This window comes from Pleurodeles waltl, chromosome 11 (assembly GCF_031143425.1).
Source record: "Pleurodeles waltl isolate 20211129_DDA chromosome 11, aPleWal1.hap1.20221129, whole genome shotgun sequence".
Classification (NCBI taxonomy): Eukaryota; Metazoa; Chordata; class Amphibia; order Caudata; family Salamandridae; genus Pleurodeles; species Pleurodeles waltl.
Genome location: NC_090450.1, coordinates 727033316 through 727060202, shown reverse-complemented (window position 1 = coordinate 727060202; position 26887 = coordinate 727033316). Strand labels below are relative to the sequence as shown.

At 46.1% G+C, this 26887-nt stretch overlaps 1 protein-coding gene across 5 annotated transcripts in view; it reads right to left on the bottom strand.

Moving 5' to 3' along the window:
- Positions 1–26887, bottom strand: part of KANSL3 (KAT8 regulatory NSL complex subunit 3) — a 470654-nt gene that overhangs the window by 232529 nt on the left and 211238 nt on the right. The window lies entirely within an intron of this gene.

Genomic DNA, 26887 nt, shown 5'->3' with positions numbered 1-26887 from the left:
TTTGTAGTATGCAGTAAGTCTCCCCCCCACTGGTGTTAAGTGTTGGGGTTTTGTGACATTGAAGTCACTGTTTGGTTTGACTTGTTTTAGGGGTTTGGAATTTTCCCCCTTGTTCTTGGGAATTGTCCACCCCTATATGAGCCTCGAAACCCTCCTCTCTGGTATTGTCCCTGATAGGTGGGTCTGCTTTGCGAGGTGGAAGGTTCTGGTGTTTGCATACAAAACCCCCCTCTAAATTGTGGCTTTCTAAATGTGCCTCTGCTTTGTGGGGAGTAGAGCGTGCCCATCGCTTTGGCCGTGTCTGTGTCCTTTTTTAATTTTTCAATTGCTGTGTCCACCTCCGGCCCAAACAATTGTTCCTGGTTGAAAGGCATGTTTAACACAGCTTGTTAGATTTCTGGCTTGAATCCTGAGCTTCATAACCATGCATGCCTGCTGCTGTGTCTGCCGAGTCTAATACGGACCTTATTTGGTTGTTGGATATTGCTTGTCCTTCCTCAACAACCTGTTGGGCACGTTTTTGGTGTTCTTTGGGCAAGTGCTGTATAATGTGTTGCATCTCGCCCCATTGTGCCCTGTCGTAGCGAGCCAGTAGGGCTTGCGAGTTAGCGATCCGCCATTGATTGGCTGCCTGTGCTGCCACCCGTTTGCCCGCTGCATCAAACTTCCTACTCTCCTTGTCAGGCGGTGGAGCATCTCCTGATGATTGAGAGTTTGCCCTCTTTCTTGCTGCCCCTACAACTACTGAGTCTGGCATAAGTTGCTGTGTTATAAACACAGGGTCCGTTGGAGGAGGTTTGTATTTTTTCTCCACCCTAGGTGTGATAGCCCTTCCTTTTACTGGCTCCTGGAAGACCTGTTTTGCGTGCTTGAGCATGCCTGGGGGCATTGGCAGACTCTGGTAGGAAGTGTGGGTGGACGCCAAGGTGTTGAATAGGTAATCATCCTCTACTGGTTCTGAATGCATTGCTACATTGTGGAATGTAGCTGCCCTTGATAGTACCTGCGTATATGCAGTTCTGTCCTCTGGAGGTGATGGCCTTGTTGGGTAACAATCTGGGCTGTTGTCTGATACCGGAGCATCATATAAGTCCCATGCATCCGGATCATCCTGTGTCATCCCTGTATGGGTCGGTGACTGCATTGGGGGTGTTGTTACCGGGGATAACTGTGGTGAATGTAGTGAAGAAGGTTGTGGCGAATACCTTGGTGGTGGTGTTTTATCTCTTGCCACCTTTGCCTTCGGCTGCATTTCTGACTCATGAAATGCCAGCTTTCTTTTGGTTTTAATTGGAGGAAGAGTTTGTATTTTCCCAGTCTCTTTCTGGATATGCAACCTCCTTTGGGTATGGTCTGGTTCCCCCATACCTATCTCCTGCTCAAATCTGTGTTTTTGCATTTGGTCAGAAAGTCCTTGCTCTTCCGTGTAAGAGCTTCTTTTCGGCTCCGAAGCCGCTTTTTTCGGTACCGAAGCTTCCGAGAAAGTCTTTTTCGATTCCGACGTAACTTTTCTCACCTTGGGTGAGTCGAACGCTTGCTGCCGAGATCGCTCGGAGCCTAAATCTCGACCGGAGTCAGATCTCTTCGGCAGTTCTTTGGCCTTTTTCGGTGCTGATGTTTGGTCACCGTCTTTTCGATGCGTTAAGCCATGGCCTGCTGGCGGCGGCATCCCCTTGGCCTTTACAATCTTTGTGTGAGCCTTGGACGGGGCAGTTTTACTCACTGTTTTCTGCGTTGTCGCTGGTCGCTCACTTTCGGAATCATTTGAGTCCGTTCCCAGGATGGAAATTCTTTCCTCCTCTTCGACGTCAAGGTGTTCCCTCGCTGTCGACCCCATTTGTAGTCTTCTGGCTCTTCGATTGCGTAGGGCCTTTTTCGATCGAAATGCCCAACAGGCCTCACAAGTATCCTCCCTGTGTTCTGGTGATAGACACAGATTACAGACCAAGTGTTGGTCTGTATAAGGATACTTCGAGTGGCACTTCAGACAGAAGCAGAAGGGGGTCCTGTCCATTAGTTTTGTTGATGCACGTCGCAGTCGGGCCGACCAGGCCCTGCAGAAGAGCGGAAGCCCCGAAGGGCTGCCGGAGCGCTTCTACTATCGGTCTCGATATGCTAACACTAAACCGGTACCGAGCGCGAACAATACCGTCAAATTTTCGATAGTTAGCTAACTTTCCCGATTCGAAATACGGAGCGAAGAGGAACACGTCCGAACCCGATGGCAGAAAGAAAACAATCTAAGATGGAGTCGACGCCCATGCGCAACTGAGCCGAAAGGGAGGAGTCCCTCGGTCTCCTGACTCAAAAAGACTTCTTTGAAGAAAAACAACTTGTACTGTTTGGTTTATGTGTTAAAGGTGATACCACTTTTGGCAGAAATTTGGGATTTGTTTTAAGTACAACTTACGTTTGTGAACTTGGAAAAAAGGTTCCTCAAGAGTGAATGCTTGTATTTCACTAACTCTTCGCAAAGAAGTAACAGCTACTAGGAAGGCGACCTTCCATGTCAAAAATTGAATCTCACAAGAATACATGGGTTCAAAAGATGGGCCCATAAGTCTGGTAAGTACGATATTTAGATTCCAAATAGGAACAGGTGGTGTTCTAGGTGAATACGTTTTAATCCTTCAATTAAGGCTTTTATAACTGGAACTCTGAATAGAGAGGTGTGTCGCATAGCCTGGAACTATGCTGATATAGCAGTAAGATGGGATTTTAATGGATGAGAATGCTAGATTTGATTTCTGCAAATGAAGTATACAGCATACAATATCTTGTATTGATGCTGTAAGTGGATCAGTATTTTTAGATTGACAGTAGTAAACAAATCTTTTCCATTTGTTAGCATAACATTGTCTAGTGGTAGGTTTACGTGTCTGCTTGAGCACTTCCATGCGTTCTAATAGAAGTTTTAGGTATCCAAACTCTATGATATCAGGAGCCAAATCGCTAAGTTGAGAGCACTGGGATTTGGATGCCTGATTTGACCTTTGTTTTGTGTTAACAAATCCGGTCTGTTTGGAAGTTTAGAGTGAGCTACTACTGACAGGTTTAGGAGTGTGGTGTACCAATGTTGTCGTGCCCACGTTGGGGCTATGAGTATCGTGGTGAGAGATGTCCGACGTAGTTTGTCGACCAGAAAGGGAAGGAGTGGGAGAGGGGGAAAAGCGTAAGCAAATATCCCTGACCAACTGATACATAGAGCATTGCCCTTGGATAGGGGATGTGGATGTCTGGATATGAAGTTTTGGCATTTCGTGTTTTTGCTTGTTGCAAATAAGTCTATTTCTGGTGTTCCCCACTTTTTAACTACCTGAAAGTGAATTTCCCATTTGTGTGTCTGTTGGTGGGTCCTGCTTAGGAGATCAGCTAGCTGATTGTGTATTCCTGAAATGTATTCTGCCAATAGATGAATGTGATTGAGAATTGACCATTTCCATATTGTCTGAGCTAAAAGAGGCAGTTGAGATTAATGTGTCCCACCTTGTTTCTTCAGGTAATACATGGTTGTCATATTGTCTGTTTTTATCAGAACAATCTTGTGTTTGAGAAGGGGTTGAAATGCTATTAGGGCAAGAAACACAGCTAATAATTCTAAATGGTTTATGTGAAAATGTCTTTGTTTGGAATTCCATTCCCCTTGAATGGTAAGGTTGCTGAGATGAGCTCCCCAACCTATCATTGATGCATCTGTTGTTATTGTGGTCTGAGGCACAGGGTCTTGAAATAACCGCCCCTTCAGAAAATTGCTGAGATTTCACCATTGAAGGGACGTGTGCGTTTGGCGGTCCACCAACATTAGATCTTGCAATTGAAGCTGTGCCTGAGACCACTGTTGTGAGAGGCATTGTTGTAAAGGCCTCATATTGAGTCTTGCATATGGTACTATTGCTATGCAAGATGCCATCATTCCTAGAATCCTCATGATAAATTTTACAGTGTACTGTTGATTTGGCTCATATTTGTGGTATGAGATTTTGGAAAGCCTGTATCCATTGTGTATTTGGATATGCTAGGGCTTTTTGCGTATTTAAAATAGCATCTAGGAAAGGTATTACTTGTGCTGGTTGAAGGTGAGATTTCTGGTAATTGAGAGTGAACCATAGTGTATGCAGGGTTTCTATTACGTACTGAGTGTGTTGTTGGCATTGTATAAAATTGCTTGATTTTATTAGCCAATCGTCTAGAAATGGAAAGACATGAATGTGTTGCCTTCTTAGGTAGGCTGCCACTACTGCTAGGCATTTTGTGAACACTCTTGGAACTGTTGTTATGCCGAATGACAGAACTTTGAACTGATTCTGTTTTCCTGCTATGATGAACCGGAGGTATTTTCTGTGAGATGGATGGATGGGTATATGGTTAAATGCATCTTTGAGGTCTAAAGCAGTCATGTAATCTTGATTTTGTAGTACTGGAATGACGTCCTGCAGAGTTACCATGTGAAAGTGTTGTGACAGGATGTATAGATTCAGAGATCGGAGATCTAGGATGGGCCTGAGAGTGCCATCCTTTTTGGGGATAAGGAAGTATAGTGAATATACTCCAGTTCCTTGTTACAAATGTGGGACCAATTCTATTGCTTGTTTTAGTAGTAGCGATTGACTTCTTGTTGTAATAGAATGTTGTGTTCTGGTGACAATCTGTGGTAACGTGGGGGAACGTTTGGAGGGGCAGAAACCAATTCTAGGCAATAGCCATTGCGGATAACTGACAAGACCCAATGTCTGTGGTGATGTTTTGCCAATGAGAGTGGAATTGCTGTAGTCTTCCCCCTAAAGGAGATGTGTGTGGTTGAGGCATGGTAAATAAGTCACTGTTTGGATGGTGTAGTGGCTTGCTCAAAGGTCTGGAACTTGCCTCTGTTTCTAAAATATTGGCCTCTGTAAGACCCTCTAAATCCCCCTCTCTGATATTGTTGTTGCTGCTGTCCCTGCTTTGTCTGGGAGGTAGATGCTTCAGAGGTTTTTGGTTTGAATCCTCCCCTAAATTGTTACCTGTGAAAGGAGCCTCTATACAGTATTGTGTATAATGCTCCCATTGCTTTGGCAGTGTCTCCGTCTTTCTTCAGTTTTTCTATGGTCATATCTACCTCAGGACCAAACAAATGTTTTTTGTCAAAAGGCAGGTTAAGTACTGCCTGTTGAATTTCTGGTTTAAAAACAGAAGAACGTAGCCATGCATGCCTTCTTATAGTAATGGCAGTATTGACACTTCTGGCTGCAGTGTTCGCAGCATCAAGGGAAGACCTTATCTGATTGTTACTTATGGCTTGGCCCCCTTCTACAATCTGCTGTGCCCTTCTACAATCTGCTGGGCCCTTTTCTGATGTTCCTTTTGGAGGTGCTGTAGGAGTTCCTGCATCTCATCTCAGTGGGCTCTATCGTATCTGGTTAGAAGTGCTTGCGAATTTGCAATTCGCTGTTGATTGGCCGCCTTTGTGGCCACTCTCTTGCCAGCAGCATCAATTTTCCAACTCTCCTTATCAGGGGGAGGAGCATCTCCTGAGGACTGGCTATTAGCCCTCTTCCTAGCCGCACTCATTACCACTGAATCTGGAGGAACTTTGTAGGAAGTTGGCTCTGTATGTGCTATTTCAAAGTAAGGAATAGCATGCACAGAGTCCAAGGGTTCCCCTTAGAGGTAAAATAGTGGTAAAAAGAGATAATACTAATGCTCTATTTTGTGGTAGTGTGGTCGAGCAGTAGGCTTATCCAAGGAGTAGTGTTAAGCATTTGTTGTACATACACATAGACAATAAATGAGGTACACACACTCAGAGACAAATCCAGCCAATAGGTTTTGTTATAGAAAAATATATTTTCTTAGTTTATTTTAAGAACCACAGGTTCAAATTTAACATGTAATATCTTGTTTGAAAGGTATTGCAGGTAAGTACATTAGGAACTTTGAATCATTTCAATTGCATGTATACTTTTCAAGTTATTGACAAATAGCTATTTCAAAAGTGGACACTTAGTGCAATTTTCACAGTTCCTGGGGGAGGTAAGTTTTTGTTAGTTTTACCAGGTAAGTAAGACACTTACAGGGTTCAGTTCTTGGTCCAAGGTAGCCCACCGTTGGGGGTTCCGAGCAACCCCAAAGTCACCACACCAGCAGCTCAGGGCCGGTCAGGTGCAGAGTTCAAAGTGGTGCCCAAAACGCATAGGCTAGAATGGAGAGAAGGGGGTGCCCCGGTTCCGGTCTGCTTGCAGGTAAGTACCCGCGTCTTCGGAGGGCAGACCAGGGGTGTTTTGTAGGGCACCGGGGGGGACACAAGCCCACACAGAAATTTCACCCTCAGCAGCGCGGGGGCGGCCGGGTGCAGTGTAGAAACAAGCGTCGGGTTTGCAATGTTAGTCTATGAGAGATCAACGGATCTCTTCAGCGCTGCAGGCAGGCAAGGGGGGGGTTCCTCGGGGAAACCTCCACTTGGGCAAGGGAGAGGGACTCCTGGGGGTCACTTCTCCAGTGAAAGTTCAGTCCTTCAGGTCCTGGGGGCTGCGGGTGCAGGGTCTTTTCCAGGCGTCGGGACTTAGGTTTCAGTGGGTCGCGGTCAGGGGAAGCCTCGGGATTCCCTCTGCAGGCGGCGCTGTGGGGGCTCAGGGGGGACAGGTTTTGGTACTCACAGTCGTAGAGTAGTCCGGGGGTCCTCCCTGAGGTGTCGGTTCTCCACCAGCCGAGTCGGGGTCGCCGGGTGCAGTGTTGCAAGTCTCACGCTTCTTGCGGGGAGATTGCAGGGTCTTTAAAGCTGCTCCTTGAAACAAAGTTGCAGTCTTTTTGGAGCAGGTCCGCTGTCCTCAGGAGTTTCTTGTCTTTTTCGAAGCAGGGCAGTCCTCAGAGGATTCAGAGGTCGCTGGTCCCTTGGAAGGCGTCGCTGGAGCAGAGTTCTTTGGAAGGCAGGAGACAGGCCGGTGAGTTTCTGGAGCCAAGGCAGTTGTCGTCTTCTGGTCTTCCTCTGCAGGGGTTTTCAGCTAGGCAGTCCTTCTTCTTGTAGTTTGCAGGAATCAAATTTTCTAGGGTTCAGGGTAGCCCTTAAATACTAAATTTAAGGGCGTGTTTAGGTCTGGGGGGTTAGTAGCCAATGGCTACTAGCCCTGAGGGTGGGTACACCCTCTTTGTGCCTCCTCCCAAGGGGAGGGGGTCACAATCCTAACCCTATTGGGGGAATCCTCCATCTGCAAGATGGAGGATTTCTAAAAGTTAGAGTCACCTCCGCTCAGGACACCTTAGGGGCTGTCCTGACTGGCCAGTGACTCCTCCTTGTTGCTTTCTTTGTTCCCTCCAGCCTTGCCGCCAAAAGTGGGGGCCGTGGCCGGAGGGGGCGGGCAACTCCACTAAGATGGAGTGCCCTGCTGGGCTGTGACAAAGGGGTGAGCCTTTGAGGCTCACCGCCAGGTGTTACAGCTCCTGCCTGGGGGAGGTGTTGGCATCTCCACCCAGTGCAGGCTTTGTTACTGGCCTCAGAGTGACAAAGGCACTCTCCCCATGGGGCCAGCAACATGTCTCTAGTGTGGCAGGCTGCTGGAACTAGTCAGCCTACACAGACAGTCGGTTAAGTTTCAGGGGGCACCTCTAAGGTGCCCTCTGGGGTGTATTTTGCAATAAAATGTACACTGGCATCAGTGTGCATTTATTGTGCTGAGAAGTTTGATACCAAACTTCCCAGTTTTCAGTGTAGCCATTATGGTGCTGTGGAGTTCGTGTTTGACAGACTCCCAGACCATATACTCTTATGGCTACCCTGCACTTACAATGTCTAAGGTTTTGTTTAGACACTGTAGGGGTACCATGCTCATGCACTGGTACCCTCACCTATGGTATAGTGCACCCTGCCTTAGGGCTGTAAGGCCTGCTAGAGGGGTGTCTTACCTATACTGCATAGGCAGTGAGAGGCTGGCATGGCACCCTGAGGGGGGTGCCATGTCGACTTACTCGTTTTGTCCTCACTAGCACACACAAGCTGGCAAGCAGTGTGTCTGTGCTGAGTGAGGGGTCCCCAGGGTGGCATAAGACATGCTGCAGCCCTTAGAGACCTTCCTTGGCATCAGGGCCCTTGGTACTAGAAGTACCAGTTACAAGGGACTTATCTGGATGCCAGGGTCTGCCAATTGTGGATACAAAAGTACAGGTTAGGGAAAGAACACTGGTGCTGGGGCCTGGTTAGCAGGCCTCAGCACACTTTCAATTGTAAACATAGCATCAGCAAAGGCAAAAAGTCAGGGGGCAACCATGCCAAGGAGGCATTTCCTTACAAACTTGGTGTGTGATTTAATCAGAGTCTGTAGGAGCAGGTTTGTATTTTTTGTTAATATGCAGAGTAATTACTATAGCTTTGACTGGCTCACTAAAAATTTGGTCTGCATGTTTGCCCATTCCAGGTAACATAGGAAGGCACTGATATCTAGAGTGGGTGGAGGATAGAGTGTTAAACAGAAAATCCTCTTCTAGGGGTTCAGTGTGCATAAGCACCCCATGGTAAGCAGCTGCCCTGGAAACAACCTGCATGTATGCAGTAGTGTTCTCTGGTGAAGAAGGCTTGGAGGGGTATAAATCTGGGTCATTATCCGGAATAGGATCTGGGTCGTATAGATCCCATGGGTCCACTGTATTCCCATGTGAGTACTGTGAATGCGTTGGTGAAGGCAACAGTGGTGGGCTAGTGGGTGGAGGTGAAAAGGAAAGCTGTGGTGAATTAGGAGGAGAAGCAGAGGCAGGTACTGGCTTCTCATTCTGTTTATAATTTTTTGCTGGTGGTTGAGCAGTGTCTAATTGTTCCTGAAAAGCCAGCTTCCTTTTGGTTTTCAGAGGACGTGCAGTAACAATTCTGGCAGTCGCTTTGTGGATGTGGATTCTGGGTTGTCTTTCATCCATAATGTCCAAGATAGGCTGAATCTCAGTGTCCTCGTCAGACGGTCTATACAATTCCTGCAGTAATTTCAAACTCTGTTTGAGATGGCTCGAAAGTCCTTGCTCTTCTGTGTAAGAAGGTTTATTGGGTTCCAAAGATTGAAGCCTTTCCGGTCCCAAAAATGGAGTTGGTTGTTTCGGCTCCGAAGCAGGGCGTCGAGGCTTTCACTCAGAGGAGTGAAGACGCTTACTTGAGTCCGAAGCAGAACACTTTACCGATTTACTCGACTTCAATGTCAATGGAGGAGTGGCCTTTTTCGGCATTGGTATATTTCCAAGAAATGCCACTGTTGCTCCTTTCTTCTTGGTGGAGTGTGCTTTTGGTGTTGCTAATAGCTGTCTTTTAGCTTTTAGGTAACAGGTTTGGATGCACTTTACTATCCATCTGGCTAGTCCTTGTTTTGAGATAGGATTACCAGTATGGGGTTTTTGGAATGCAACAAATAACTGTTTAGTTTTTCTAAATGATTTTGTTCTGTCAAGATAGGTGACCCAGTGAGTCCTAGTTCTCCCAGAGGTGTCCCAACCTTGTTTTTAACACACCAGCAGACACCATTATTAAAAGTGTACATTTCACACCTGTAACTGCCTAGGTGTTTTTATATTTTCTCTAGCTCAGCTGGATCCCACAATTTCCATAAAGTAAAAATGGACGCACTCCCTCCCATTCTTTTAACGGTGAGGTTGAGTCCACCCAGGTGGCATTGTCCTACCTGGGTGGGGCTAGGTGGTCAAATGATGAAGCATGAGACTATAGTGTGAGACCACCTAGTCCGTAAAGGAAATACCCCTCCATCACCACTTCACGACCCTTCACAGCACTCATTCACCATTTACTCACCTAGTGAGGTTAAGGAGCTCCAGGAAAATTTCCCCCGGGTATAGCTCCTCATTATAAGTGAACCCCATACTTTTTTGTGTTTTTGGCTTTACATGTAGGGAGATAGTATGGGTTGATTGCTTTAGATTTATTTAAATTCAGTTTCCCGGACTCTCTATATGTGTTATGATGGGCGAATAGATCTATGTCTGGTGTACCCCACTGGCGAAAGTGCTTGTGAAGTACCTGGGGGTGAATTTCCCACTCGTGTGTTTGCTGATGATCCCGGCTGAGAACATCTGCTAATTGATTGTGAATCCCTGGAATGTACTGTGCTAAAGGGTGAATGTTGCTGTGAATTGCCCAATGCCACATTTTTTGTGCTAGAAGACAAAGTTGTGATGAGTGGGTTCCTCCCTGTTTGTTTAGGTAGTACATTGTAGTCATATTGTCTGTTTTGATGAGAATGTGTTTGTGAACAAGAAGAGGTTGAAAGGCTTTGAGTGCTAGGAATACAGCTAGCAATTCTAAGTGGTTTATGTGAAGTTGTTTGTGTTTGTTGTCCCATTGTCCCTGAATGTTGTGATTGTTGAGGTGTGCTTCCCATCCAATCATTCATGCATCTGTTGTAATTGTGGCTTGAGGCACAGGGTCTTGAAATGGCTGCCCTTTGTTTATATTTGTGGAATTTCACCACTGAAGCGAGATGTGTGTTTGGCGGTCTATCAACACTAGATCTTGAAGTTGACCATGTGCCTGTGACCATTGTTTTGCAAGGCACTGTTGTAGGGGCCGTGTGTTTGGTCTTGCATTGGGGACAATGGCGATGCAGGATGCCATCATGCCCAATAGCTTTATGACAAATTTGACTGTGTACTGTTGGTTTGGCTGGATTCGTGGTAACATATTGTGCAATGATTGTACTCTTTGTGGACTTGGGCTTGCAAGTGCTGTTTGGGTATTTAATGTGGCTCCTAAATACTGTTGAATCTGCACTAGTTGTAAGTGAGATTTTGGTAGTTTATTGAGAACCCTAGTGTGTGAGTGTAGGGTCTGTATTACATACTGTGTATGGTGTTGACACTATGTTTGGCTGTTGGATTTTATTAGCCAGTTGTCGAGATATGGAAAGACATGGTTATGTTGCCTTCTTATGTAGGCTGCTACTACGGCAAGGCATTTTGTAAATACTCTGGAAGCTGTTGTTATCCCGAAAGGTAACACCTTGAACTGGTAATGTTTTCCTTGTATTACGAACCTGAGATATTTTCTGTGCGCTGGATGGATGAGTATGTGAAAATATGCATCTTTGAGATCCAGTGTTGCCATAAAATCTTGTTGTAACAGTGGGACTACATCCTGTAGTATTACCATGTGAAAGTGTTCTGGTAGGATGTAAAGATTGAGACCAATACAAGATCTCAGAACTCTCAATGTTTTGTCTTTCTGGGGAATTAGGAAATACAGGGATTAAACCCCTGTTCCGTTTTGATGATGTGGTACACGCTCTATGGCTTGTTTGAGTAATAATGGCTGTACCTCTGCTTGCAACATTGAACTGTGTTTGGAGGAGGGCTTGTGCGGTTTTGGAGGTATATCTGGAGGAATTTGTGCGAATTCTATGCAGTAACCATGTTGGATAATGGATAAGACCCAATTGTCTGTCTGTTGTGATGGGTAACTAGTGTGTGGAACTTTTGCAGTCTTCCTCCCACAGGGGAAGTGTGGTGAGGGAAGATGTGGAGCAAGTCACTGTTCGGTGTGTGTGGTTTGCTTTGAGGGCTGATATATTCCCCTAGTTCTGGGAAATTGTCCCCTGTAGGTTCCCCGAAACCCCCCTCTTTGGTACTGTGGCTGGTAAGATGGTTTGGATTGTGAGGTAGATGCCTCAGATGTTTGGGCTCTAAAACCTCCCCTATATTGAGGATTTCGAAATGAGCCTCTGTATTGTGTTGAGTAAAGCGCTCCCATAGCTTTAGCAGTGTTGGCGTCCTTTTTCATTTTTTCAATGGCTATATCAACCTTTGTGCCAAACAGCTGTTTTTCATTAAATGGCATGTTAAGAACAGCTTGCTGGATTTCAGGTTTAAAGCCTGACGACCGAAGCCATGTGCCTCGTCTAATGGTGACTGCTGTATTGATAGTTCTTGCGGCTGTGTCTGTGGAGTCTAACACTGACCTGATTTGATTATTCATAATGGCCTGCTCTTCCTTGACTATTTGCTGGGCTCTTGTCTGTTGATCCTTGGGGACAGGCTGGATGATGTCTTTCATCTTGTTCTTTCATAGCGTATCTGGCCATTAGCGCTTGAGAACTGGCTATTCGCTATTGATTAGCCGCTTGTGATGCTACTCTTACCAGCAGCATCAAATCTTTTGCTTTGTTTATCTGGTGGCGCTGCATCACCAGACAACTGGGAGTTAGCCCTTCTCCTTGCTGCGTTGACCACTACAGAATCTGGGGGTAGCTGCTGGGTAATAAAAGTTGGTTCAGAAGGAGGCGGCTTATATTTCTTTTCTACCCTAGGAGTGACTGCTCTTGCCTTAACTGGTTCCTGAAAGATTTGATGTGCATGTTTTAGCATGCCAGGAAGCATGGGTAGACTCTGGTTCGTGGTGAGTTGAGGAAAACGTATTAAATAGAAAATCATCCTCAAGAGGCTCTGTGTGCATGGCTATGTTATGGTATGACGCAGCCTAGCTAGAACCTGAGTGTATGAGGGGATATCCTCTGGGGGTGATGGTTTTGACGGATAGCACTCTGGACTATTGTCAGAAATGGGGTCATCATAAAGGTCCCATGGGTCAACATCATCTTGGTGTGACTCTGCAGAGTGTATTGGAGACTGTGCAGTGGGGGTAACAGGTGGAGAGACAGTTAGCTGAGGAGAGTGAGGAGGAGACTGGTGAGGTGAGAACTGAGGAGGTGGAGATTTTTGTCTGGGTTTTGGCACTTTAGCCGGTGGCTGGTCAGTGCCCAAATGTCCTTGAAAGGCCAGCTTCCTCTTTGTTTTTAGAGGAGGTGCAGTGAGGATCTTGCCAGTGTCTTTATGAATTTGAATTCTGGTGTTTTTCATCAAATTCCTCCATTTGCGCAAGTTCCTCTGCAAATCTATGGCTTTCTTTCAATTGTTTGGAAAGTCCATGCTCCTCAATATATATGGGTCTTTTCGGCTCCGAAGCCAGTTTCCTCGGGATCGAAAGGCCTGGAGTAGACATTAGCTTCGGCTCCGAGACGGATTTTCGAGGCTTCGACTCGATGGGTCGGTGCTCGACTATTTCGGAGCCTGTGCTTCGGGTCGAATCCAAAGGCTTCGTTGGTGTGGCCTTTCTCGGTGCCAAAGTTGTTACTTGGTCACCAGCAGTCTTTTTACGGGTGGAGCCACGGCCTTCCGGCAGTGGCGTCTCCAAGGCCTTGTGTTTGGGCTTGGACGGGGCAGGGGAAGGTGTACTGGGGATTTTGTCTGTGCTACACCATTTGTATTAATTAGTCTCCCCTTATGGGAGCACATTAGGTATTTTTTGGTCGGCACTCAAGGTTTTTACCTGTTTGGTAGCACCATTGTCCAGTATGTGACTCATACTGTTTATACATATTTCCCACAGCCTTGAGAAAGCCCTTGCTTATTCGCTAAAGGGGCGAAACACGTGTTATACCCACAAATGTGACAATTGATGTCAGAAGTTATTCTATACGTACTGAATTTGCCTTGAGAAAGCCCTTGCTTATTCGCTAAAGGGGCGAAACACGTGTTGGCTGCTACTCCATTGAATATTGGAACCTGATCTCTCCTCAACTCAGGCATTTGTCAATTGGACTGTAATCTTGCTGATCTTTGGAACTTAACATCTGCCTAAGTTTGTCAAGAGCGAATTGGGCTCTACTTCAGTGGAACTTTTGGCAACTGTGCAATTTGAGAGACGTTTCGCTTTGAAGTTATTTTCGATCTTTTCTCCAAATTTAAATAAATGACTGTTGAATATTTACCAACACTATGTATAGCTTCTTATTAATAGATAACTTTGATGTGGGAACTCCCCACTAATTAACTCAGTACTGTAGCAATTGGGAGGTCAGGGGTCCAGGCCTTCAGGTTTGAAGTTCCTACAACCTTTCTAAAATTCGGCATTTTCAGGAAGTCATCTGGCTGGACTCTCTCTTTTCCCGGACCCCTGAACAGAGACTGCAGTGTGCATCATCCCCTCTTCTTCTGCATCGAGGCGTTCAGTGCTTCTCAACGCCATTTCCAACCTTCGCGCTCTTCAGTCTCGTAGAGTCTTCTTCGAGCGGAAGGACCTGTAGGCCTCGCAAGTATCCCCTCGGTGGTCTGGAGATAGAAACAGGTTACAGACTAGATGTTGGTCCGTATACGGGAACTTGGCGTGGCACAGAGGGCAGAATCGAAACTGGATCCGGTCCATGAGGCTTCGACAAGGCTTTGGTCGGGCCGACCAGGCCCGAGTTGGGCGCGGGTTCCCTGAAGGGCAAGTAGAGAGCTGTATCCGCCGGTACCGTAGTGTCGATGATAGATGGTACGCGATCGGAAACAATACCGACGAATTTAGAGAGTTTGTAGTACTTTTCCGACTCGAGCTACTGGAGCGAAAAGAAATACGTCCGAACCCGATGGCAGAAAGAAAACAATCTAAGATGGAGTCGATGCCCATGCGCAATGGAGCCGAAGAGGAGTCGTCACTCGATCCCGTGATAGCATGTGTATCTGCAGCTACATATGCCATCAAACATATATACATATATGCAAACACATACCAATATGCATATGAAATGAAAAATACATACATAATATACAAACAGATATCTTTTTGGTATAAACAGACAAGCAACAAGGAGGTGGATGGGTCAGTGAGGAATCCACAGGTAGATATTGCATCCACTAGAAAAAGTGTAAACAAAGGTAAGTAACTTCTTGAACTGATGTATAGATCTACCTGTGGATTTCTCACCTTTTGAATAGGCTCCCCAAGCAGTCCCGCACAAGAAGGTGGGTGCCTGTCTGCCTCTACCAAACAATTCTGTACAACAAAACCGGCAAAGTGACTGTCCCTCCACACTTTGGAGTCTAAGCAACAGTGTCTCGCAAAAGTGTGGCGGGAGGCCCAAGTTGCTGCTTTATCTATGTCAACTACAAAGACACCTCTAGCCAATGCAGAAGTAGAAGACTTCGCTCTAGAGGAATGAACTCTAATACCTTCTGGAGTTCCTTATGAGCCACAACATAGCCGATCTTGATGCAAAGGATGATCCATCGTGATAATGTCCTCTAATGCATTGCTTTTCCTTTCATCTTGCCCAACAAGCAGCTGATCAATCAGCTGGATATCACAAGTCCTGCCCACATAAAAGCCAACAGTCCTATTGGGGTTTAATCGATGAAGACTTTACTACTCTTTAGATGGCTGTGGAGGAGGATATAAAGTGGGAGGGGTGATAGGCAGTCCCTAGTGGAAGGGAGTAACCAACTTTGGCAGAAACGCTATCAGACCTAGCAGGCTCAAGACCTTCAGGAGTAGACCCATGGCTCCATTCTTAAACATCGGAATCACAGCCTGAATGTACAGAATCCTCCTCCTCCAAGGACGGTAAGTTTGATTCACTGGAGTGTCCAGTACTCCCCCCAAAGAACATGGTGCGCTGAGCGGGCTGTAGGTAGAACTTGGATTCTTTGACAGAAAAGCTAAGGTTGAACAACTGAGTTGTCAACTGCAAGTGATGAAACACCAACTCTGGAGACTTGGCTTTTACTAGTCAATCATCCAGGTAAGGGAATACTGGTACTCCCCATGCTTTGAGATGGGCTGTGACCACCATTCTCTCCTTTGTGAGGCCTAAAGGTGAAGTAGTAAGACAAAACGAAAGTACTGCAAACTGTAATGTTGAGGCCCCACAATGAAGCGGAGATACTTCCTGTGCGACAGCAGATTGGGAATGTAGAAATACGCATCCTGCAAATCGATTGAGACCATCCAGTCTTCCTTCTCCAGTGCAAGAATCCCCTGTGCTAGTGTCAGCATTTTGATTTTTCCTGCTTGAACAAGTTGAAAATCGTGAGGTCCAGGACAGGTAGTAAAGGACCATCCTTTTAGGGAATCAGAAAGTAACAGGAATAACATCCCTGACCCTGTTCCTGCTCTGGACCAACTCTACTGTGTCCTTTTGAAGCAGGGATTGGACCTCCTGCTGAAGAAGTAGAAGATGTTTTTCATAACTAAAACCTTGCTAGGGAGGAAAGGGTTAGGGAAATTCGTGTAAGGGAAGGGCATACCCTTTTACATTTTTTTTTTTTTTTACTATACTCAAAACCCACAGATCCGATGTTATGGATCCCCATTTGGGAGAAAATGGGACAACCATCCAGTCGCTGGCAAAGCATGCTCCACGATGGCAGAACTAGGGCTGCTTTCGTGTGACGCTGGCCGGTGGGGGAAGAGGAAAGAGGAGGATGGCTGACAGGTGGTTCCTTGTTGTCTACTTTTGCCACACTGTCTATAACTCCTATGTAGAGGATTGGATGGCTGATGCTGCGTTGCCGCCGATACTGCTGCCTTCCTCGAAAAGAGAAGTTCCGGTCAAACCCCCAGAGCTTCCGGAACTGCCTGTGATCTCTAGGCTGTGATTGAAGGACCAAAGATCTTGCCGTTGCCTTACTATTCTTGAATCTCTCCATGGGAGCATCAGCTCTGGCCCAAACAGTCTCAACCCATCATACAGCAAATCTATCAGGTTAGCCTCCAAGTCTGGCGAGAAACCAGACCCTCTCAGTCATGTGTGCCTCCTTGTGGCATCTGAAGTCCCCATCGCTCTAGCCACCGAATCAGCTGTATCCAAACTCGACTGAATGACCTGTTGGGCAGCAGCCTGTCATTCAACAGTTCTCTGGAGTGTCCCTGAATATTATCAGACAGCTTCGGGATCACTGATTTGGCTGATTCCACCACAGCATGAATGTACCATTCCAACAAACAGGTTGTGTTGGTTGACTTTAAAGCCATGCTCCCGGAAGAAAACACCTTTGCAGACTGTTCCATTTTCTTCAACTCACTATCTGCTGGGAACATCAGAAAAGACCCAGGAGTTAACTTAGATGGTTACCTCATGCTTCCGGTTCCTCTATCAGGTGAAGGATGAGTAGAAATAAACAGTGGATCCCCCAGAGCAGGCTTTTACCTCCTTGGAATGTGTCTAGAAACTGCAGAGGACGACATAGGCTTCTGCCAAATCTCCAGAATAGGCTCAGACAGTGCCTCATTAAAAGGCAATAAAGGCTTTGATGTAGAAGAAGTAGAATGTGGTACTTCTGTCAATAAATCAGATTTGAATTCAGTTGACAGGAGAGGCCATTCAACATATCAGCTGCCTTCCTTATCACCGCATAATATGATGTGACCTCAGGTGGAGGAATGCCTTTTAAAGACACCAATTCACAATCTGGAGAAGTGTTTAAACCACTTCCAAACCCTCAAATTCTAGATCAAGTGACATTATTTCTCCCTCTTCCAGAGCAGGAACTCGTTCTGCAAAAAAAAATACTGCTCCTCTTCAAGAAGTCCGTGATCTTGCGTTCAAGTTTTATGTCTCTACTTCAACAATGGTGCCAGTGAAGCCAGTTCCGCATCCGTGACGTAGGGAACGGAGCCGGTTATTTCAACATTTGTGCAGAAGAATCTGGTGGAACTGGAGTTGTGTTTTCTGACACCACAGCAGAGCCACCCGACATCAGAGAGGGTGCAACTGGCGCAGGTGACTCCTGCTGAATTTCAACTGACGAGGGAGTCACCTTCCTAAGCCCCTGAGGAGGCCAGGGTACCTGGGCCATCGGCATAAATAGCAGAAAATGCCCTCCAGGAAACTGGGATCTGGCTGCAGAACCCTCCCTCCCCCCCCCCCCCCCCCCAACTTTTTGCCTGGTTTCTGATGCAACTTTGACTGAAGTGCAATGGGTTCCTGCTAACCAGTCTCCAGAGCCAGAGTTCCTTCCCCAAAACAAGACACCTGGTCACTTGATCCCCAAGTGGCCAGACCTTTAGCACCTCTGTAAGTCCCTAGTAAACTGTGCCTTTGGTACCCAGGGCAGGGGTATTCAAGAGGGTCCCTAAGATGCAGCACAGCTTGTGCCACTCTAAGAGACCCAGCAACAAACCGGTACAGACTGCCACCACAGGCTGCTTGACAAGGTGCTCCAAAAAATGAAAACACAACATGGAACACACTTGTGTGCCATGTCCCGTAACACTGCCTGTAATATATGTAGGTCACCCATACAGCAGGCCACACAGACCCAAGGCAGGGTGCATTACATTACAGGTGAGGACATATATGCATGAGCAAATATGCCCCTACTGTGTCTATCAATTGTTATAAGGGAAGCCATTTTAAGTACACGTGCTGGACACTGGTCAATACAAGTTCCCCAGCTTTATGATGGCTTCACTGAAAATAGTGATGCATGGTATCAAACATCTCATATTAATAAACTCTGATTCTAGTGATGGATTTATTAATACATGCATCCATAGGGCACCTTAGAGGTGGCCCCTGAAAACCTAACAACTGCTGTTGTGCTGACTGACTAGTTCCCACCAATCTGCCACCAGCAGATAAGTTTCTGACACCCAAGGGTGACTGCCTTTGCTCTTTCGGAGTCAGGAATAAAGCCTGCCTTGGCAGGAGTATTAACACACCCCTCCCAATAGGATGATCTGGAAATCTGCATTCCAAGGCAGGGGAGCTTCAAAGAAGCTCCACTGCCATTGGTATGCAGATCTGGCCTCCCTCAGAAGGGACATTGCCCCATACTTACCTAAAGTCTAGGAGATTGGTCCCGTAAGGCGATGTGAAGTACCCATATGCAGGGTCTGTTTCTTTTCCATAGGATAGCATTAGGGCACCCGAGGCTGAAAAGCAGCTCTGCATCCAGACACCCCAGTGCCTTCCAAAGTGACCTGTTGGTGCTGCCTTGGACCTTTCCCCATACTTACCTTAACTCCAGAAAATGGGTCTTGTAGTTCGCTGCTAAGTACCCGTATGCAGTATATGTTTTTCATCCATAGGATAACATCACCACTTCAAAAGTTGCAAACCACTCCAAAAGATGACAACCGCTCCAAAAGTATCAACTTTTGAAAACTGTAAAAATTCATAAGTGGAAAAGTACTTACCTGATACCGAAGATCTTGGTATTTAAATTCATATAAAAGTACGTTATTTTTTTTTAATATATTGGTGTCGGATTTGTTTATTGAGTGTGTGTCTCAATTACTGCCTATGTATGTGCAATACATGCTTAGCACAAACCTCTGTTATGCTTAACTGCTCGGTCACACTACCACAAAAAAGAGCATTTGGGGTGTGATTTGGGCATTAATTCATCTAGGGCTTGCCTGGACTCTTTACATAGTGTTTGTCTTTTTTCCTACAGGCTCCTGCTGATATAGTGCCGGAAATCCTCCCAATGGGCAGGATAGCAGACCCATGGGGACCGCAGGATCACTAGTTGGAGTCAGCGCCATGCTGAAATTGCTGTACATAGAATTTACAAAATTTGAAGGGTTGGACTCTGGAGCAGAGAAAGCTGAATACTCCTGTTCCTGCTGAGGAGGTGGAGGAAGAGCAGGAGGAGGAACTAAAACCCTCTCTGGCTCCAGATCAGGAAGTCAAGGTGAAGCCTGAGGCAGCCTAGGACTCTAAGGCAACACCGGACAGGCTACTGGAGACCGAGTCAGAGTCCCCTCATACGTCTTCAAACATGGAAACACTGATCTCGGAGACTCCTCTCTAAGTTCGACATCAGGAACTATGACGCTGCTTCTTCTTATGTTTCTTCTTTGATGACTTCGAGGAATGAGGGGGGGACGGTGAACAAGGACAAGACTTCCAACGTCCCGTTTTCTCCTTTCTAGACAAGGCCATAAAAACACCACATCCCTCTCCTTCATGACCTTGGATTCATCTTTTGGCACGAATAACAGGCATCAATGTTATAGTCCGAACTAAGACACCAAAGACAATCTTATTGAGGATCAGTGATCGACATCTGACCCTCACACTCCCTGCAGGGCTTCAACCTAGACTTTTTCGGTGGAGCCATTGTTTCCGGCAACAAGCTTGCACTTTCCTGAAAAAATGTTGCAAGACTTCTAACTCTATGGAAAGCCTAAGTAAAAAAACTGTTGTGTGTTAAAGACGTGGAAAAAAGAGAACTGGAGTCAAAGCAATACCCTTCAGGAGGTGGAATGGAGTAGTGCCTATTAAGGAAATCATGCAGCACAGCACTAGTAACATTCTCGTTGTGTGCTTGAGCTCTGAGGCCGTAGTGTTTTGAAAAAGTATGTTTTAAGTCACTCGAAAGCCTCTGGTAAGAAGCGTACAATCAGTTATGGCTTTAGTGAATTGGGCACGAATGGCCTCTGGAGAATCTTTCTTGGCTAAGGCAGAGTAGATCTTGATAGAGAGGATTATGCAATGTAAAAATGCAGGTTTGTAACCGCCTTGTCTTCCTGGCTCCAGCAAAGCCCACAAAGAGCTGATCATCAAGCCTGTTGTGTCGGGTGTCGTTGATGCAACAGGATCCTGCACATGGCTGGTTCAGCCTCAGTTCTCTTTTGAAGTAGGGAAGAAGGATGAAAGGGTAATGGACTGGACCATGGCTATGACTGGCAGGTACCTAGTACCAGCTTTTCCAGGTATAATACCATAAAAGGAGAACAAACTAAGAAGGCCCGAATTTCTCAGACCTTAGGGGCTGAAGTCATTTCCACAAGGTAGATCGTTTTCAGAGTGAAGTAGAATGGGCAACTGCATCAGCTCAAAGGGGGATGCCACTAGAAAAGTCCAGAGAAGGTTACATTTCCCCAGAGAAACAACCAAAGGAGTAGGAGGAAACAAAAAGCAAACCATTAAAAAAAACTGCTGATTTTAACAAAGATGGCTGGTTAGGGGGATTTGTGAAGATGCACAGAGCAACTAAAAACCTTTTACTGTAGCCCCTGCCATGTCCTGCTGTACAAGAAATGATGTGAATTTCAGGACATCAAGGAAGCATGACTGAAAATGATTCAGGCCTTCCAACTTGCACCACTGTATAAACGTCTTGCAGTGTTCTGCATCAAGGGATTTTGCAATGGGTTCACTAGCAATCAAGTTCATGCTTCCATATTCAGATGGAAGGGAAAAGGACACTAGCTGACACCACTCAAGCTCCTTGTGTGCAACTTTTAGGGGTTGGGATGGAGGACCTGTCCATTTTGCTCTGAGTAGGTCCACCATGTGCCAGAGAAAATGAGAATTCTGAATGCAGAGTGCCACCAGATCAGAGTACTAAGTCATCCTCACCCAAACTAGGGTGATCAATATCAGGGGTGCTCAATCGTCCCACACCATACTCCAGAACTTCAACAGAAGTGGAACCAGTGTGAAGGAGCATAGCTAGCCCTGTGACAAACTCAATGTGAAGACATATGTAGGGGATCCATTCAGAGGAATGTGAAAAAAAAAAAAAAACTGAACACACTTCCTTTTCTAAGCTTTGCCAAAGAGATTCATGTATGGATCCCTCAATTTGGTTAACATTATGTCCTTTGCTTCAGGTTGTAGCTCCCACACAAGGTGCTCCAAACAGGGAAGACATTTTAAGGGTGCCTGCAAGGTTTCTGCTACTGGGAAAATTCTCCACTACTGAGCCCATTCCTTCGGACTGGCATTTTGTGTAATTCTGCATAATGTTTTGGCCATTTTCCACAATCTCCACTACATAAATTTCAGTCAGGCATGGACCTAAGAAGTATCCCCTAAACATCCCCGATCTTCTAAGGAAGTGGCAGCATCAGGTGTGTCGCTCGCTCAGTCCGCTCATGGATGATCATCCTTGTTGGCAGAATCCAGTCTGGCAAAGTCCCTCTTCACACCTGTGGTCTCCTCTTAACCCCTCACACCACTCTACCCCCACCAAAATGGTCAAGAGACTACCAGCTACCCACCTATGCACTCCTCAAAGACCCCAAATTATCTGGAACAAAGGTGCTACCCCAAAGTCTTGCTATGTCATGTCTCACTATCGCAAGAGCCACATCGTAGAATAGCAGTGTGTACCTCTCCAGCAATTTGTCGCCCCATATGCCAAGGGTTGAGTGAGCTCGGTCACCTCAGACAGTCTATCTCCACCCCTTCCCAGTATGTCAGTATCGCAGGACATCTACAGATGATGTACAGTCATGAAGGAATATGTTACTTACCCTGTAAGCATCTGTTCGTGGCATGTAGTGCTGTAGATTAACATGCTCAGCATACTGCTGCCATCTAGTGTTGGGGTCCAGATGTGTGCAAGTTGTTTTTCTTCAAAGAAGTCTTTCTAGTCACGATGTAAAGTGACTCCTACTCTTGGAGATAATGGGCATCAACTCGATTGTTAGACTGTTTTCACGCAAGCGGGTGAGAATGGAGTGTGAATAAGTATTAGTAAAGGGATGTCCATGCATTTAAGATTGTAAAAAGGAACTGCAACAGCCACAGGTGTCCGAGGAGGAGGGTGGGCACATGTGAATCTACAGCACTACATGCCACAAACAGATGCTTACAGGGTAAGTAACATATTCCGTTTGAGGCATGTGTGGCTGTAGATACACATGTTCTGCATAGACTGTAAAGCAGTGTCCTCCAAAAAAAGCAGTGGATAACCTGTGGGTATTGCAGTTGTTTCGAAAGGTGCACATAGCTCTGCCTGGCCTACATTAGCTTGTGGGTGTGCTAAAACATCCACACAATAGTGTTTGGTAAAAGTGTGTGGTGTAGGCCTTATAGCTGCCTTACAAATGTCAGCTATTGAAATATTATCCAGGAAAGCCATAGAAGCCCCTTATTTACGATTAGAGCATGCTTTAGGACAGTGACTACCAATCTGTGGTCCCTGGCGGTCCGCGGAGCCTCCTCAGGGGTTTGTGACTGCTTAGAAAATGAACTAATATTAACATATTAGGAAAACGTATATTAATAAAGTGGCTAAATGTAAATTGGAAATTTTAAATCAGACTGTAAAAATCAAAGAATTTGAAATTGGAGTCCAATAATGATTCAGTGGGGGTCCCCCAGTTCCAGTAATGATAAAGTGGGGGTCCACAGAAGTCAAAAGCTTGGGAACCACTGTTTTAGGAGGTGTAGGTAAGGTACTTTTAGCTTTGGCGTAAAATGTCTTGAAGCATTTAATCATCCATCTAGAAGTGCCTGATTTTGATATGGGCTTTCCTTTGTGAGGGGGCGAAAAAGCAACAAAGTTGTTTGGTTTTGTGGAAATCTTTGGTTCTGTCAATGTAATACATTAAAGCTCTTTTTACATCTAGTATACGAAGAGCCCTTTTGGCAACTGAATCTGGTTGAGGAAAGAAGACAAGTAATTTAACTGACTGGTTGAGATGGAAAGGGGAAACCACCTTAGGAAGGAGTTTTGGGTTGGTGCAAAGGGCCACCCTATCTCTGTGTAGCTGAAAGGGGGTTTATTTCAAGGTTATTGCCTGGTGCTCACTGACACATCAAAGTGAAGTAATGGTCACCAAAAATGCAACCTTCCAAGACAGAAATGAAAAGGGCAGTTATGTAATAGTTCCAATGGTGGCCCCCTAAGCCTGGTGAGGATAATATTGAGATTCCATTCTGGGTGGAATTACTCATTTAAGGCCTTCCATAAATGCCTTAATAACTGGTACCTTGAACAAAGATAATTGTTGCCAATTTTGTAGATGGGCGGCCAATGCAGCTTAATGTAAACGATTTGAAGTGTAGGCAAGGCCACAGAGCTGTAAATGGAGAAGGAGGCAAACAATGTTTTGCACAGCTGCATCAAATGGATCAATGTGTTTACTGCAGCAGTAGAAGTCAAAAAGTTTCCACCTAGCTGCATAACATGCTCTAGTTGTAGATCTACGAGCTTCTTTGAGAATGGTCATACATTCAGGTGGAAGACTGAAGTAACCGAATTTTATGACCTCAGAAGCCAAATCGCAAGGTTGAGTTCCTTTGGATCTGGTTGCCTGATTTCTTCATGATTCTGAGTGAGAAGGTTCAAGCTGAGACAAAGCTTCTAATGAGGAACTACACAGAGCTCAAGTAGCCTGGTGAACCATGATTGACGAGCGTAAGTGTGAACTACTAGAATGAGGGTGAGATACCTTTGCCTGAGTTTCTAAACATCAAAGGAAGACGAGGGAGGTGAAAAAGCGTAGGCAAATATCCCTGACCATTTCATCAATAGAGCATTGCCCTAGGATAGTGGGTGTGGGAACCTGGAGGCAAAGTTTGCAAATTTTGCATTGTCTGTGGTTGCGAACAGGTTTATCTGTAGAAACCCCCACTTGTGGAAGTATAGGAGGAGGACCTGGGGGTGGAGTTCCCACTCGTGGACTTTTTGCCACATCCTGCTGAGGAGGTCCGCAAAGTCGCTGTCAATCTCTGGGAGGTGTAATGTTAACAGGTCGATTTTGTGACGTACTGCCCAACGCAAATGGTCTGAAATAGGCGTGATAACTGTAGAGTATGTCCTCCCACCTCCTCCCTGTTTTCGTAGATAGTACATGGCTGTCATATTATCTGTCCAGACTAAGAGAACCTGGCCTATCAGGTGAGTTAGGAACGCTTCCAATGCTAGGTAAACAGCTTGAAGATCGAGGAATCTGATACAGAGATTCTGGTGTTTGGTGTCCTAGAGACCCTGAATTGTGAGATACTGAAAATGAGTGCCCCATCCTGTGTGGGAGGCGTCCACAGTAAGAATGATCTGGGGAATAGAGTTGAGAAACGGCCACCCTTTTAACAGTTTTTGTGTGTTCCAACACTGCAGAGAGTGAAGAGTGCAGCTGCCTACCCACACTAGATCTTGTAATTGACTGTGTGACTGAGGCCATTGGTGCACCAGAAATTCCTGTAGCAGACACATAGTCGAGCATGTGGTACTATGGCAATGCAAGATGCCATCATGGCTAAAAGCTACATGACTGTTTTGACTGTCAGGTGTTGACTGGGCTGTAATTGTAGTAGCAGCGTCTGGATATTTTGAATCCTGGCTGTGTTTGGGTACGTTAATCCCACCTGTGTGTTAAGATTAGCCCCTAGATTTGACTGAATCAGTAAAGGTTTAAGGTGTGATTTTCGTACATTGATGATAAATCCTAGTTGATGGAGCAGATCTAAGGTGATCTGAGTGTGTTGGTGACACAGATAAAGTGTACAGGTTTTGATGGGCCAGTCATCCAGATACCAGAATACATGAATGTTCTGCTTGCGTAGACGTGCGGCTACCACTGCTAGACACTTGGTGAACACAGAGGGTGAGGTAGTAACTCAGAATGGGACACCTTGAACTGGTAGTGTTTGCCAGACATAATGAATCTGAGGTATTTGCGGTGTGCTGGGGGATCAGGATGTGAAAGTATGCATCCTTTAAGTCTAGTGCATGCAGGAAGCTGGGTTTTGGTTGCAGTAGTTCCCCCACTTTTTGCCTGGTATTTGATGCAACTTTGACAGAAGTGCACTTCTGCTAACCAGAACCCAAGTGCCAGTGTTCCTTCCCCCAAAAACGAGACAACTAGTCACTTGATCCCCAAGTGACCAGGCCTTTAGCACCTCTGTAAGTCCAGAGCAAGTGGCACCCCTGGTACCTAGGGCATAGGTACTAAACAGGGTTCCCTAAGAGCTGCAGCATAACTTGTGCCACTTAGAGGGATCCAGCAGCAAACACATTTAGATTGCCACTGCAGGGTGCACAAGACAGTGCTCTAAAAAGTGAAAACACAACATGACACACACTTGTGTGCCATGTCCACTAATATGGTCTGTAATATTAGTAAATCACCCCAATCAAACATCTCGTAATAATAAACCCTCACTGATTCCAGCGATGTTTTTTTTAATACATGTATCCAGATGGCACCTTAGAGGTGCCCCCTAAAAACCTACCAACTACTGGTGTGATGACTGATTGGTTTCCACCAGTCTGCCACCAACAGATGAGTTTCTGACTCCCATGGGCGATAGCCTCTGTTCTCGGGGGGTCAGGAACAAAGCCTGCTCTGGCAGGAGAGTTACACGCCTTTCCCAATGGGATGACCTGCAAATCTGCATTCCAAGTCAGGGGCTTCAGAGAGCCCACTGCCTTTAGTGTGCAGATCTGGCCATCAGGGTCATGTCGAAGGAAGTGGTCATCTAGGGAGTGTAGAGACCCCAGGGGTAAGCAGCCCACTGGCTACTACCCCTCACTTCTCTTAATGCCCCTAAATTAGTAGTAACTCCCTGATACCAGGACTTCAGATTCACTGGACTACAGAAGAACCTGAAGAGCTGCAAAAAGGACTGAAGAGCAGCATTTGACTTGGCCCCAAGTCCACTGGCCTGCTTGTTGTCCTCGACAATTGCAACAAAGACGCCTGGGAGAACTGCCAGCACTTCGAGAAGTAACCAGGATCTCCCATGGAATAGCGGAGGTGCTTCCTTGCACCCTGCAGGAACCACAGACGACTCAGGAAGATTCCGGACTGCCAAAACCAGACACTGGACAGCACCACTGCACCCATGCCCCCTAGCCGAAGTTGAAGTGGGCTGATGGTGCTGGCATGGACCCCAGGCCCTCCAGAGTCAAAACAAAGCACAGCTTGGATTTACCAACATCAGACCTCCAGACGCCGCCTGCAGCCTTTTTCTGCAGGCCCTCTCTAACCGCGAGTATCCCCTGCACTGGAACCCAACCCCAAAAGACACCACTGCACGTGAGCCCCACAGCCTCTGTATGTGCCCCTGTAATCGCCCCGTGAAGGGGAGGTCCGAGTTTGCTGTCTGTATAAGGTGGTAGAGGTGTCAGAAGATGTTTTGATGCCCGGTTTATATGAGGCACATCAAAAGGAGCCACAAGGAGTGAGGGGGTTGGAGTGCCCCCATTGATTTGGCTACCTCATTTTTCATAAGCCTTGATCCACCTGGGGACCAAGCAGGTGTTCCTTATCGAAAGGAACATTTAAAAGTGGTTGATGAACCTCTGGCATGAAGCCAGAGATCCGTAGCTAAGCCTGTCTGCGTAGCAATAAGTTGTATTGATGCCTCTGGCAGCCGTGCCTGTTGAATCCAGGGCACATCTGACTGAACTGTTAGAAACAGGTTTG